Consider the following 15,187-nt stretch of genomic DNA (forward strand, 5'->3'; position numbering starts at 1 on the left):
AAACGAGGCTGTGGCCTCTTGCGAGCTCGGCCGGCCTAGTCTCCCGCTCTCTCAGGCGAAGCTGCCTACATCTCGCCTCAAGCAAGATATAGGCGCGCCAGAAAATCTTGGAGGTGAATAGGGAACTATGCTTTTTGAGTGTGGTGTTTTAGTGCTTGGGTATTTGAATCATTCAAGAATCGCATTCCAAAATATGAAAAAAAAACAAAAAAAATTGACATTGTGTGTAAATTGTCAGGAGAAAATACATTGTTTCACGAGCTACACAAAAAAGCACACATTATTTACCTTTTTAACATCACCAATTTTTCATTTTGGTATAGCTCACTGTCAATGTATTTTCTCATGAAATATTGCACCCATGCAGTATACATCCGTACGACAATGTGTATTTTTTTCAAAATATTTGAAAACATTGAAACAATTGTTTTGAATTTTTCAAGAAAACAAAGTGCTCAATGGAGATCAGGCACGAAGACACACTTCTGACTTTACATTTCTTAGATGAATGAAAAGATTAGTGTTTTCCTCTTTGATATTAAATAAAATAAAAAGTAAAATCCCAAGGTAAACTCGTCGACGGTAAAATGGAATAATCAAGTAGTCACTTGAACGATAGCAATAATTCTACAAATAAAAATCTCCAAGTCGTCGTTGCATGTCAATGTTGATCGGTTCTTGTCCATTCTTTCGCTGCCACAAAGTTGGCGAGCTGTCAATTATAGCTTTGCTGGAGATATTTTGATCACCACTTGTTTTCATTTTATTTTCCCATTTCACTATATATTGTATAGGTATAGAGCTGAAATTTATTTCCCCGTCTACATCGCAATCACTACATGTTTGTGTAGACGTGAGGAGTTTCCATGTCGTCTTCATACTCCCTCTTCATCCCTGCCTCTCGGGTCATATGTGACAGCCCATCCTGCGGTGGCCAACTATAGGGACATCGGTCGCGGACTGAAGGTTAAGCTTTTTTTTTTTTGCGAATAAGACTGAAGGTTAAGCTAATCGAAGCCAACGCCAGTTACAGTGCCACATCGTGAGCTAATTGTGCAGTTAATGTAAGCATATTATTTTTTGCATTAAGATTCGTGTGGACGTCAAGACCAATGGAGCAAGCATGAGTTGACAAGGCAAGCTCAGTGCAACGGCGGCATGCCGGGCTGCCGATCGTCGATCTTGTCTGCCTCGTATATGCTTGCGTCTATAATGAAGAAAAAAAAACATGGTCACCACTACTGACTCTAGCTTAGCTATATCATCCACACATCTCAGAGACATTGTAGATAGACAATCCGACTCCCGACATTATTGCGGTCCTAGTCCAAGATTCCAGAACGCAAGTGGCAATGCAAAGATTAGTCGTCAGTTTCGTGTGCCTCCATTTTATATTTTCCAATTATTTGACAAGGACGTACGTACTCATCTCTCAATGCTTCTTGCACTCTCGGCCTCCCATTCTCCTCTTCTTTATCTTTAAGCTTGCATTTCTCTCTTGTAAGAAATGGCGACCAAAAATTGGCCGATTCTCGATCATTAACCGGAAATATCACCATATAATTTCTCTTCTTTTCTTGCCGTATTCCCTTCTCTTGCTCACCTCTTCTCCATTGCTACTAACCGGAAATATTTGCCCTTGGAAGGGCCCTCTCCAGGTTAGTCAAGGGTAATGGTTTCTCTGTTCCTCTATCCTTTTGCTTGATTTACGTCTAAGAACCTGCTAGCTGCTTCCATTTTCCTTGGTTTTCTTCGATAGTTTGATTTTCATCTTGCTGTGTTTGTTGACGTCATGAAACTAATTACTCTTTTGAAGGTTATTACTTTGCCAATAGTAACAATATGGATTTTACATCCTCTTAATTAGCTTTTTGCTGCTCTTGCCACAAACAAATGAAGACGTTTTATTAGCTATCTAGGTGCTAGTGCTATGCACCTCATCAAAGTAGGTCAATATGACATTTTCAATCCTGACATAACAATACCTAGCTTCTGAGTCAGAGCGCCTGTAAGAAGAACAAGGTATACAAACATGTTTATTCTTTTTTAAATCATAAGCAAATCTTTGTGAAAGTTATGCATATATACAACATTTCCGCTTATCTGCAACGATTTCCGTGTTATTAGATTATTGGGACATGAAGGCTCGTCCTAGCCGCCAGCCGGAGATATAGGGTACTATGGCGAGCAATTTACAGAACAAAAGTCCACTCACAAGGGAGTTTCGACTCGAGTTCTTACAAAGTATTACGAATAATTTTTCTGACGACCGCATAATTGGCAAGGGTGGGTTTGGAGTAGTTTACAAGGTGCGATTTTTAATTACGTTTTGTATTTTCTTACCTGATCTGCTACTGCAAACTTCAAGTACCCATGTGCCATATGATGAAGAAATAGTTAACAGGGAGTATTGGACAATGGGGAAGAGATTGCCCTGAAGAAACTTAATCACACAGGGCTTGACGACAAGGAATTTACAAATGAGTTCAATAACATTATTAGGGCTCATCATCAAAACATTGTACAGTTTGTTGGCTATTGCTACCATCCAGGTACTAGCTGGATAATGCACGATGGACAATATATCTTTGCTCATGAGCCAATAAGAATTCTTTGCTTTGAATATTTGCACGGTGGAAACCTTGAGAGTCTCCTTTCTGGTACGACTGTGCCCTAATAAGACTATCTTATTTTGCATGAAAAGAAGCATTATAGAAATTTACGACCTCTTTCAATCTCTCAATTGACATCTTTGAATACATTACTGTTTATTTCTACAGATGAGCAGCCATGCAGACCTGATTGGCAGACATGTTACAAAATAATTAAGGGAGTCAGTCAGGGTTTGAATTATCTTCATAATGCACATGAAGAATCTATTTATCATCTAGACTTAAAGCCGGCCAATGTATTGCTGGACAACAATATGATTCCGAAAATTGGAGATTTTGGTATATCAAGAATCTTCTCATTAACAAAAACCATTACCACTGCAACACGAATGATGGGGACACTGTGAGTTGGTACCTTATGATAATTTGGTATATAACTTCGTAGCAAATTAAATGGATATGATACCATGCAGGGGATACATGCCACCAGAATATATCAACAAACAAGAAATCTCACCAAAATATGACGTGTTCAGTTTGGGTGCCGTAGTCATACAAATAATGGCTGGACGCCAGAGGTACCGCGATTGTGGAAGTATTTCAAATGAGAAAATCATTGAGCTTGTAAGAAAAAAAAAGAGTTTCTGAATCATGAATACTCGTCTATCTTAAATTTATGTTTGGTCTTATTCTTGCTCAATACATGTATGCAGTATGTCAACATTTTGTTTTGACATTGCAGGTATGTGAGAAATGGCGAAAGCTACATCCAACAATGTCGTCACACACATGGCTAGAAATCCAGACATGCATCGAAATAGCATTAAGATGTTTGGAGGATGACCAAGATAAACGACCGACTATAAAAGAGATTGTCGGTGAACTTAATAGGATTGGTATTGAAACGCTGTCACTTTCAAACGAGGTATTGAAAGATTTGTGATACTTATACTCTAGCTATTGATACCTTTGTTTATGAAACAGTAGGAGCTACAATACTGGAAAACATTTTTTTCCCTCAGGATATGTCAAACGTACTCCCTCCCTCCTGGTATATAAGACCTGAACGTATTTTTTTATAGGAATACACATGAGCATCAAAAAACCGAAAGAGAGGGAGCAATTAGATAGTACTCTGTAGTTTAAAAAAATTGAGTTCATTACCCCGTTGTTGGATCTACAACAATATCTCAGCACAACATTTTCCTACATGAATAAATCATGAATATTTATCCCGGACAGCAAAATATACTATATCAACTACTCCCTCCGTTCCATAATATAAGATCTTATTACATCCAATATATAATAATATCTTATATTATTGTACGGATGGAGTACTATATGTACCCTAAATGCGAATGAATTATTCTGCCAGTTTGCCACCTAAATATTTTGTGACTAGTGCGCTAACAGGTGCAGCAATCTCCAACCACTCACACTGATGATTGAATTTAGAATGTTTTACATGGACTAAACCTCTACAATTTTTTGTTTACAGGCTACAAACTTACAAAGTAGGGAGGCCTTGGCCTATAACCACCACAACAACTCAGGTAGGCATCTCCACCAATTCCAGGGTTTTGCTTGTGTTGCCTATTTAGAAAAGTTTGCAAATTTGAATATGCAACAATGGTGGGGATTCGACATAATCTTATCAGCCATCACTACAACACGGTCAAGGTGTCATGGCACTTTAATGCACATAGCTAAAGAGCTAAGGGCGTCTCCAAAAGAAATACCCAAACGAATGCCCCATTTATCCATGGACACACCCGGGTGTGTCCACGGACATCCGGCGGGCATCCGACCACCTAATGTCATCACTCATTTCGCCCCTATTTTAAACACATAAAATGTGAAATTCGGACTGTCTCCCAGAGCTGTCGATTGAACTCGGTCTCTGGCGGTTGCGAAAACTTTGGCTCCTGCTTGAGGTCGGGCCAGTTAATGTTGTGTTGGACGATGGGACAGGCAACACGTGGCGGCAAGGCAATGTGGACAGGCAAGCCCATGACGGTAAGATGTCTCAGTGGCAGCGTGGATGAGATTACAAACTCCATCTAGATCCTTCATATGACAGGACGACGACATGTTGGTCGGTAGCCGCCGAGCAGCCACAACGCTTGCGCTCCTCTGTGATTTATTTCTTGTCCTTCAAGCGATAGGGTTTTGATGAGAGTGAAGTGGAGTGACGAGGTGGGGAGAGTTCAAATGCGTGGGAGGACCGGGATGTCCGACCAACCTGGAGGACAGTAGGCACTCCACTACCGCGCCCCTCGATTTGAGACCAGGATTTCAGACTATTTAGGTCAAATGAGTGTCCATGTTAGAGCATCTACAACCAGGAATTCTCCCTTAAATGTCTTGGGACCAGCCCGGACTCGAAAACTCCACCGAACCGGGCGCCCCAAACCCATTCCATACTCATGACCTGTCTGGCAACCCTCATATTCATACATGCGTGGGGCGAATATGGGGCCGCCCGGACGCTCTAAAACATGTCTGCCATGTAGGACTATTGGGTGGGACCCACGCAAAAATTCATCAGGCTGTCGGGAGGTCCCATGTGATAGTGCTTTCATGGCGTAGCTTCGGTGTGTCACCCGAGGGGCCAAGAACGCGGCTATTTAAAGCAGGACAGCGAGGGAAAACCGTAGCTGCCCCAATTTGCCTCCTTTACCACTTGTACGTCCAACCATCCCTTCCCCTCTTGTACGTCCAGCCATCCCTTCCCCCTCTGCTTCCCCTTCCGCTCTGACCTTACCATCCGCCATGGTCCATCACAAGATCATCTATTACAAAATGTTATCATCCGAGTGTCAAGTAGAGATCGTGCAGAAGATGCACACCATCGAGGCACATCTTGTTGATCTCCCTGCAAAGGAGGAGGTGCCGGACCAGGATGAGGGCAAGGCAGAGGAGGAGGTGCCGACGGAGGAGGAGGAATAGGCGGGCATGGGGGTTGAGCCCCGCGGATTTGGGATGGAGGATGCGCATGAGCAACTCCACATCACCCAGGCCATGGAGGCTGATCACCTCGCAACGGAAGCATGGGTCGAGGCCGAGCATGTAGATGATGTCTCCTTCATATTGCTCGCCGATAGTCCCAGCTTTGTGGCAAAAAACCAAGCCATCCTAGAGTCGATATGTTCATTGGGAGGTTATGATGATCCTCTGCCTTATGCACCTCACCGACATGTGACGTGAGCGGACCTTGGCAGACAACGATGAGGAGGAGGAGGCATCAGAGCTTGCCCCACAGCAAATGACCAAGAGCCCGATGGCTTTGACCTGGGGGTCATCGACATCTAGATGAAGATGAGTAGCACAAAAGAATTCTAGTATGCGAATATACGCGTAGTCATGGCAGTAGAAAGAGAGATGGCGATGCCCGGCCCCCATCTCCTCTAGGCAGAATTCTCAAAAATCTCCTCACAGTTCCCTTGAACGATTTGTTAAGGCGTAACAGGTGCATTGCCTCCCAGGTATCCGCATGCAAGGAGGAACCTCGGGCGATGGACTTCTAAATTTGATCGCATGGCATGGCGTGGGAATGGTGCGACTAGGTCATGAGCGACTATCGAACCCCTTCGAGATGGGCGTAACACTTGATGCACATTAGGAAATTGTTCCCAATTCCACTCAGATCCAACCCGAATGGGTTCCTGCACCATAAGTGCATGACCCTATAGGTTCATGTACACATGGACATAACCCGAGCCGATAGCTGGTTAAGCCTCCTATGAGAATGTGCCAACTCCCCTATATGCACAAAGTCATATTGATGAACGTTGATAATGTCCCACATGCAACATTACTTTTTCTCATGATATATATTGTCAAACTCAAGGCAAGTACTTGTAACCCTTGCTCAGCCTCTCTTCCTAAAACTGTGATACAGATTCCCAAACAAGGATTAGCACATAACCAGAGTCGCATGATCATGATTTCTGAGTATCATTGCTCGAGTGGGACCAAAGAAGATCTCTTTGAATCAAAGGAGAAATCCCATTTTGTCCGACCAAGTCTCATCACAGTTTCATGACTAACCCAAAAGCCACCTTTGTAACTATTATGTTACAGAGTAGCGTTTTATAGATCCTAAGTAAGCCAATTCATATCCCGAGTACATGCAAATACATCAAGTCTAGGACATAGCATATACATTGTACTTGAGAATAGCAAATGACTGTATCTTGCTGCATATCAAAGTGGCTCTATCTAACTTACTGAGCTCATCCCCGAGTCCATATTATCGGGGTTAGATCTCTATGCCTTTAGCTTGCAAAATAGTCATCAACTGAATCGTACGCTAGTCAAGGGATATATGTCCGCATAACCTTATGGATTAGGGACCATTAGAACAATCATCATGAAATATATAGTATCACAAACAAGTCACATTATTATTTATACATATCATTCTTTTTGTTCAAGGACAATACAAATGACTGATGAATACATAGGAAAATAACATCATCATATGATTGCCTCTCAAGCATACTTCCAATAGGAAATAAGATGTCGAAGGAGCGTCCAACCTCTTCCGTCTAACCAGGTGACCACCTCCGTCGTCTTCAAGGGAGAGGGACACAGAGAGGAGGCTGGTTGGCATGGCGGTCGTCCCGTGTTAGTCGTGAGAGCGACCCACCTCCATCAATTATTTCTTCTTGCCTTATATTCGTAACTGGGTGGCAGGATCTCAATCTTCCACCACCTCTCTCTCTCTCTCTCTCTCCCTCTCCCTCTCCCTCTCTTTCTCTCTCTCTCTCTCTCTCTCTCTCTCTCTCTCTCACATTTTCGGCAATCGCTTCACCGATCGCAAGCTCCCTACCTCTTGGCACCACCACGCGCCACCCCGCACCTCCTATGGTGGACTCACGTCATTTCATTCCTACCATCGCCTCACACACCCCTCTGTGAAAAGCTATAGACCAAGCCCTACCTAACGCCAAGGTCGACACGATGATGCACACCATTTCACCTTCGACCAAAGTTCCCCCACTACTTAGCTCACCGAACCCCTGTTCCGCCTCTTGCCCCATATGCCCCAAGCTTCCTTTCATCGCCGCCTTGTGCCACATCTAACATGATCTTCATTGAATCCATCGGTAGTGGCGCTCTCCTCTCTCAGCTTCTCCAAGCCGTAACGACACATGACTCCGGCACTAATGCCTTGCCCTGATTCATTGTAAGGTCAAAGATAGGGGTCTACTCTATATTTGAGTTTGGTCTACAAGATTTTCTTAGCTATTGGTGCTTATACTTGAGCCCAAGATGTCTTAGCCCCTGGTTTTGATCAATGTTGCACAATTCTTCTTTTTGAGTTGATGTTACACACTTCCTATTTTTGAGTTGATGTTGAACACTTCTTGATGACGCCTTGTTCCTGGATATATGAAAATAAGTTTGCTTGTGGATCAGCGTGCGAGAAAAAGAAAATATTTCTAGTACTAACACAATGCAATCCCTGTATGTGTATAGAGCATTGTTGTAATATCCAAATTAATGAATTGTGGAGGTACACAATTTGAAATTCAGTGGCTTTTGTTACAATATTCAAAGATCCCAGCCACACGCAAAATTTTAGAAATGTATAATTATGTTTCCAAACTCTGAGTACTACAAGTGCATTTCCACTGATATCAATTTCTCAATGAAAATGCATAAGTGCGAGCAACATTTTCATGTTTGGGTTTTTGACACTTTGTAATATTTGAAATGCCAGCAAAGAACAGGAGCAACTATTTTAAATTATTACACCATCATGTTGCAACATCATAGAAATATATTATTTTGCTTTATGCAAAATGTTGTGATATATAACTTTTATTTTACAACCTCCTCAGCTTCTATCGGGGTACATGAAAACAACAATTGGTTCGAAGCCCGTGTCGAGCCCATGGATTGTGAACACGAGTCCATCATGAGGTTAATACACAATTTCTGGTCCCTTTTCGTTTACAAGAAGATGTGTGTTCTACTTACTCTAAACTTGTCAATTAAATGTTTCAGGAACCCCAAGATCCATGCTATTGGAGGGCGTGAAGATGTGACCAGGGCCGATAATTGCCATGGCTTCCAGAACTCGAATATCAGGTTGATCCTTTGTGAAACATGTATGCAATTGGATATTTCACAAATAATAACATTTTCATTTTAGAAAGCACATGGAACTACTCAGGTTTGCTACATAAATAGTATTATTAATATTTCAGTGCAGAATAGTTTCACGGTGAATTTTTTAAAATCAGGATATTTCACCATTTTGTACAAAACGCGATGGTCAAACTTGTGTATTTAAGATGGTGAAATGTAAAAAAGGGTTATTTTAAAACCAAGAAGGAGTGTTAATGTGTAGCTTAAGCATATGCTAGGGTTCAAGAGAAGTATTGTAGTAGGTTTTTGAGCTATGTCTATTGGTGTGGCATCTTGAAAGTAAATCACAGTATTGCAACATAAGAACTTACTAAACATGGTCTTAGTCATATTGTTCCTCTGGAAGAACCCACCTCCCACCCCTTGCACACTGCACCCATGTGCGACGGGGAGGTCAACCCTAGGCACCGCCGAGACCTCCCTCCACCTCCCTCGAAACCCATATAGGGTGCAGTTGGGCGAAGCCCGTTCAAAGGTGGCAGCGGTGTGGTTCCCTTATCTCCTCGCACGACAGTCTCAGCATAGGACAATGTTGTGTTGGCCGAGATTCCGCACTAGTAGCAAATGTTGCTTCTTGGTAGCACACCAGAGTTGAGATACGTGGGTGACGTGCTGGCGATGCGGCGGGCAGCACGAAGGCAGAGCGTGCTCGGCTGGACAGCGAAGGTGGTTGGGGCAGGTGGAGTGAAGGCAGTGTGTGCTCTGCATGACAGTGACGATAGGTGTGGCATGCATTGTTCATCCGTATCTTGCTGGATATGTGGTTTGGGCAGAGGCTTCTATCGTGCCTTCAAGTTGTGGTGGCCGACAATAGTGGTCATCTATCTTGGCTCGGTTGCGGCGGCTTGATCGTCAATGGCGTGTAGGCGGGTGCGGCTCGCTTCTCTGTGGGTGCGTTGGAGTTGGGAAGAAGGTGTGATGGAGGTCCATAGTGGGTTATGGTGGAGATGACAGATAGTGTGGGTCATCGGGAATGGCTGTGCTCGGTGCTATTAAGGCTACCTGGCGGTACCAAAAATTGTCAGTAGTCCCGATAGGTTGGACCGCATGACCAAAAGTACTAGAGGGGACCAAACACGAGGAGTCTAGCCAAGTTCTGTCCCTCAGATCGAGATAATACACTAGTCCTGCTTTGATTGAATTGATGGTGGAATGTCTTGTATGAGGGAGTTACAATGTGATGGTAAAATTGCTATTGAGACTAATGGTTCCGTGGGAGGATGCCTCTAGCTATCCCCTGGACTTGTCTTGTATAGGGGTGACGAGGCCTAGGGTTAGAGGTTTGCTAACCACCATATAGTGTAGATTGGATCAAAATATCCATGACTTGTCTACCAAGTTACTTCTCTTCTGGAACGTAAGTTTACTCCCGGGCAAGGGATCTAGGCCACGCTTGGGCCTATCGGGCCCTAAGGTCGGCCCACCCTTCGGCTTCCCTACATACAGGCCACCCATCGTACATGTGTACCATTAGTAGCCTCCAAACTGTGTGTGGAGTTTTGGAACCATCCCCTACGGGTCTTCATACAGGGCCAAATTCTGACGGGCTCCTCTCATGTTAAAGTAGCATCTTGATCCAACTTCTTCTATCCCAGCTCTAATCCTTTTGGCTCTGCATATGCTCGAGAGAACCCATGGACCACCTCAATCCTCCTTGGAGAAAGCCTAATTGATTTCCAGGCCTTGAACCCCCAAGCCCCATCATTCCTTCGGTCGTATTTATGTAGGTCGCCAAACAGTTTGGCGCGAGAGCCCAGGGTGATGTCAACCATTAGTCATCCTACTCCAGTTAATGGTTCTGGAACTTGACGCGGGAACCGAGGTAGCGCCGGTCCCACAGAGGGTCTTGTTCCACTTCTACCATTGTGCCTTGTTCCTTGTGCCCAGATCAAATGTGGCTGATGGATGTGAAATAGTTTTGACCCCTTTTTATTACGTGGAGCTTCCTCCTCATCTTGTAAAGAGAGAGAGGGGCGATACGATATTGATACACGTCTCAATCCCCCTTATTCCTCCTCATGCTTTGCGAGATATCGAGTTTCGTTGTCTTATGTTTCCTTGCAACCTAAGATCATTGCGATGGAGGGGAGCAGCTCGGCCTCCGGCGGTGAAAGATGTGGTTATGCCATCGGCGAGAATGCCCTGGGGGTGCTCCCATGAAATCAGGGGAGTGCCCACCATCATTAGGAGAAAAGGGAGATGGTCGGTATCTCCATGACGTGGCGCCATCTCCAAGATCTGATGACTCAGGGTTTCCTTCCGGCACAAACCAAGCTCTTGTGGCTATCGGCACAGAAGGAGAGCCCTACTTGCACCTGATGATTGCGATCACCTTATCACCATGTTGTTTCTCTGTCACGACCAGTCTATGCCTCTGCATATATTCATCAACGGGATCCTTCGATACAATTGTTACTGATTTTATCACCTTATACCAACGAAGTTATCCACATAGCAAACCTCATCACATTATGCGAGTGCGTCCTAGGGACCTAACCACATTCCAGGCTCTAGTGCTACTTCTCCTGTGTGAATCCGCGGGGAGATGACAACATGGCTTATGGTTGCGCGGGAGCTAACATTACTTGATGTCAGACTCCAGCTATTTCGTGCTCCCACTACTAGAAACACCCCCGGTGTGGCAGAAGGTCTCGTATGACGCCCCAGACTTCTCTGGGTATTATGAAAACCATGGGATTCCAGAGTTCTCCAATACTCCACCGAAGGAAAGGGACTCCTAGAAGCTATAAATCCGACCTACATAGGAGGTTGGATTACTGGTTGAGGGGTTTCAGCGCCTTAAGGGTATCATACTTACGGGGAAGCAGATTATGGCGTTGGAAGGTAAAATCCCGCCTTTAACCAAGAGGAAGCATGTCATGTATGAATACGAGGGGTCTAACAGTTCCTACCGTCTGTAGTGGGATGACATCGCTCCGCTAGGACTGATGTAACAATGCACTTTGTGACCCATGCTACCTTGACGGAAATTTCTCTCAATGTGGTTGTACAACCTTTTTGTCATGGCTATGTCCCAAAAATGTGAGTCTCCATTATGCTCTATCTCAATTTTTGCCTCATCATCCTTCTGAGCCCACGCTTATTCTGGTACTTCTGCAGGGCTTTAGTTCCTTTTCCTTTCTGTTTCCGTTGCCCCTACAAGTGTTGTTGGTAGTGATGTAACACTTTATATTTAGGAAGGACGATTCCCAGGGGATCCATAACTAGTGGGGCCAGCACATCCGTTGTTCCCTCGATGCTGAAGAAACAACGTAACCCAAACTCTTATGGCGTTGCAGATCATACTCAAGTTTTTGACTTGGGACACTTGAGGAGGCCTCGTGCCGAAGCTGAGGTAGGAATCGTGGATCTATCCGAGCCGAGAATTGGCGCAACAATGCTAGGTTTTGCACCATGGCCCGAGGTAGTTATTCCTTTGCAGTAACCAAAAATGGTTGCCCGGAAGCCGCCGGAGGAGAGCGGGTAAGTGCTAGCCATAGACTACCTTGCAAGTGCTTGCTTTGGTGTTGCTGTTTGCTACCCTCGATGTTCCGCAGTAGGTATTGGAAGTCACCCGAGAAGAAGCTGGCGGGCCACAAGTGCCAATTATCTACTCCTTTTACAAGCGAGGCGACATGCAGTGGAGCGTTCGGGCTCGATGTGATGGCCTCATCATTTCCGATAGCCAACGTCGTAGGTCAAGGCGAGGCCATATATGTGGAGTGTTTAGGGTATGTGACACCATTTGACCACGCGGAGCTTGCTGGGTCCACGGCACTTGATGGGGCCTCTTTGGAGAAAGAGTTTATGCCTGGCCTGTAGCCTAGACCGTGTTCTCGAGTGCCCCTCGCCGTTATGAAGGCACATGGTCCAAAGTTTCAGCTCCGATTGTGATGCTTGCTACAAAATGTACCAACCCAGAGCCGGTGAGCGTATTTATGTCGCGCACCCACTTTTTCATTGGAGCACAAGGGCGTCAAAGATCTAAATTTTTTTCCCCAGGTCATGCTACTAGAGTCGATCAAGGAGGTCGCGGCCGCTAACCAAACATATTCAATGTCAGGGCCACATTTGAAGGATAACGAGGCCAGTCTGGTGTGTCATAAGAAACAAAGGTGGCTGTATCAGAATATCGAGCCCAGGCTCAAGCGCCATGAATATCCCTTTGCAAACTTGGAGACCGATGCGATCTCTATGGTGAGAAGACATGCCGATTTGTCTTAGCGCTTTTAGTCCCCCCAAGCCTTGGTGTTGGTTTCCTACAAAGCGGGCCTGGGGCATCCATTCCTTTGCATTTTGGTTTACTTTCATTTTTTCTTCTTGTATTCCCAATAACCCCTGGGCTTGGGTCATTCTCATGGCTAGGTTGATAACCGAGGCTTGCCTTTTGTTACTTCAGTTTTTGCGTGATAGCCCCTAGGCCTGCAGGTGACCATTGACGGTACACTGTACTAGGGTGGCCCTTTTCTGGGAAGCCCGTCAATGCACCGTCCTCCAGTCCCAGGTAGCATGGCTTTAGGCTCGGCCCTTGATCGATAGGAAGCCTGACTTTTAGAGGACTACCATCTTGGCTCACAAGGCAATGATCTCTTAGTTGTTTCGGTACCAAGGTCGGTTAGGAAATTTGTAAACCCTAGCTATTCCCCTTTTATAAGTTGAGGGGGAAAGCCGAAGGTCATCTGACTCATCTTAAAGACCTCGCTAGGAAAGTAGAAATATCCAAACCAGTGACCCCCACACACGAGGAGTTTGTGCCATTAATCAAAAACAAAACATGAGTAGGGTGGTACCTCAAAACATGAGGGTTTCAACCTAGGTAAAATCCGCATGTGTGTTCCCCTCTGATACATCCGACACGGCTTGCATTGCCATTGGTATGGTCTAATAAACTGACACTAGGGTTCCCATCCCCTCCCGCTGCCGTCCCCCTTGCCTGCTCCCGTCGCCGCAGGCCGCCGGGCGTGCGCCTCCAGGCCCGCCATGCTCCACCCTCTCCTTCTCCTCCCCCCTCCCCTCCCCCCACCCTCGCGTCACGCCCACGTGGGTGGGATCCTTAGCTACCGCAGCCTTCGGCCCCGCCTACCTCCCCTCCCCCCCGCCACCACCGGCGAGCTCCGAAGGGCAAAGCCCGGTGGGCACAGCGACGGCGGGGCCCTTCTCCCCCTACTCGCGGGACGTCGGCGCGTGATGTCTACTATGCAACCTTCTTCTTGTAGACGTTGTTGGGCCTCCAAGTGCAGAGGTTTGTAGGGCAGTAGCAAATTTCCCTCAAGTGGATGATCTAAGGTTGATCAATCCGTGAAAGGCGTAGGGTGAAGATGGTCTCTCTCAAATAACCCTGCAACCAAATAACAAAGAGTCTCTTGTGTCCCCAACACACCCAATACAATGGTAAATCGTATAGGTGCACTAGTTCGACAAAGAGATGGTGATACAAGTGCAATATGGATGGTAGATATGGATTTTTGTAATATGAAATTATAAAAACAGCAAGGTAGCAAGTAGTAAACGTGAGTGAAAACGGTATTGCAATGCGTCGAAACAAGGCCTAAGGTTCATACTTTCACTAGCGCAAGTTCTCTCAACAATGTTAACATAATTAGATCATATAACAATCCCTCAACATGCAACAAAGAGTCACTCCAAAGTCACTAATCATGGAGAACAAACGAAGAGATTATTGTAGGGTACGAAACCACCACAAAGTTATTCTTTCTGAGCAATTCATTGGGATATTCCTATAAGTGTCACAAACAACCCTAGAGTTCGTAGTAAAATAACACCTTAAGACACATATCAACCAAAACCCTAATGTCACCTAGATACTCCAATGTCACCACAAGTATCCGCGTGTATGATTATACGATATGCATCACACAATCTCAGATTCATCTATTCAACCAACACAAAGAACTTCAAGAGTGCCACAAAGTTTCTATCGGAGAGTCAAGACAAAAACGTGTGCCAACCCCTATGCATAAGTTAACAAGGTCACTGAACCCGCAAGTGGATCACCAAAACATACATCAAGTAGATCACGTGACTTTTCCATTGTCACTACAGATAAGCACATGCAAGACTTACATCAAGTGTTCTCAAATCCTTAAAGACTCAATCCGATAAGATAACTTCAATGGGAAAACTCAATCCATTACAAGAAGGAAGAGGGGGAGAAACATCATATGATCCAACTATAATAGCAAAGCTCGTGATACATCAAGATCGTGTCATATGAAGAACACGAGAGAGAGAGAGAGAGAGAGAGAGAGAGAGAGATCAAACAAATAGCTACTAGTACATACCCTCATCCCCGAGGGTGAACTACTCCCTCCTCCTCATGGAGAGCGCTGGGATGATGAAGGTGGCCACCGGTGATGGATTCTCCCTCCGGCAGGGTGCCGGAACAGGGCCCC

The 15,187-nt window shown here is 45.0% G+C and overlaps 1 pseudogene; it reads left to right on the plus strand.

The window, feature by feature from the left end:
• Positions 1 to 1,404: 1,404 nt before the first annotated feature.
• LOC123114288 (putative disease resistance protein RGA3) overlaps positions 1,405 to 15,187 on the plus strand; it is a 25,249-nt pseudogene continuing 11,466 nt past the window's right edge.

The sequence above is a fragment of the Triticum aestivum genome, chromosome 5B (assembly GCF_018294505.1).
Source record: "Triticum aestivum cultivar Chinese Spring chromosome 5B, IWGSC CS RefSeq v2.1, whole genome shotgun sequence".
NCBI lineage: Eukaryota > Viridiplantae > Streptophyta > Magnoliopsida > Poales > Poaceae > Triticum > Triticum aestivum.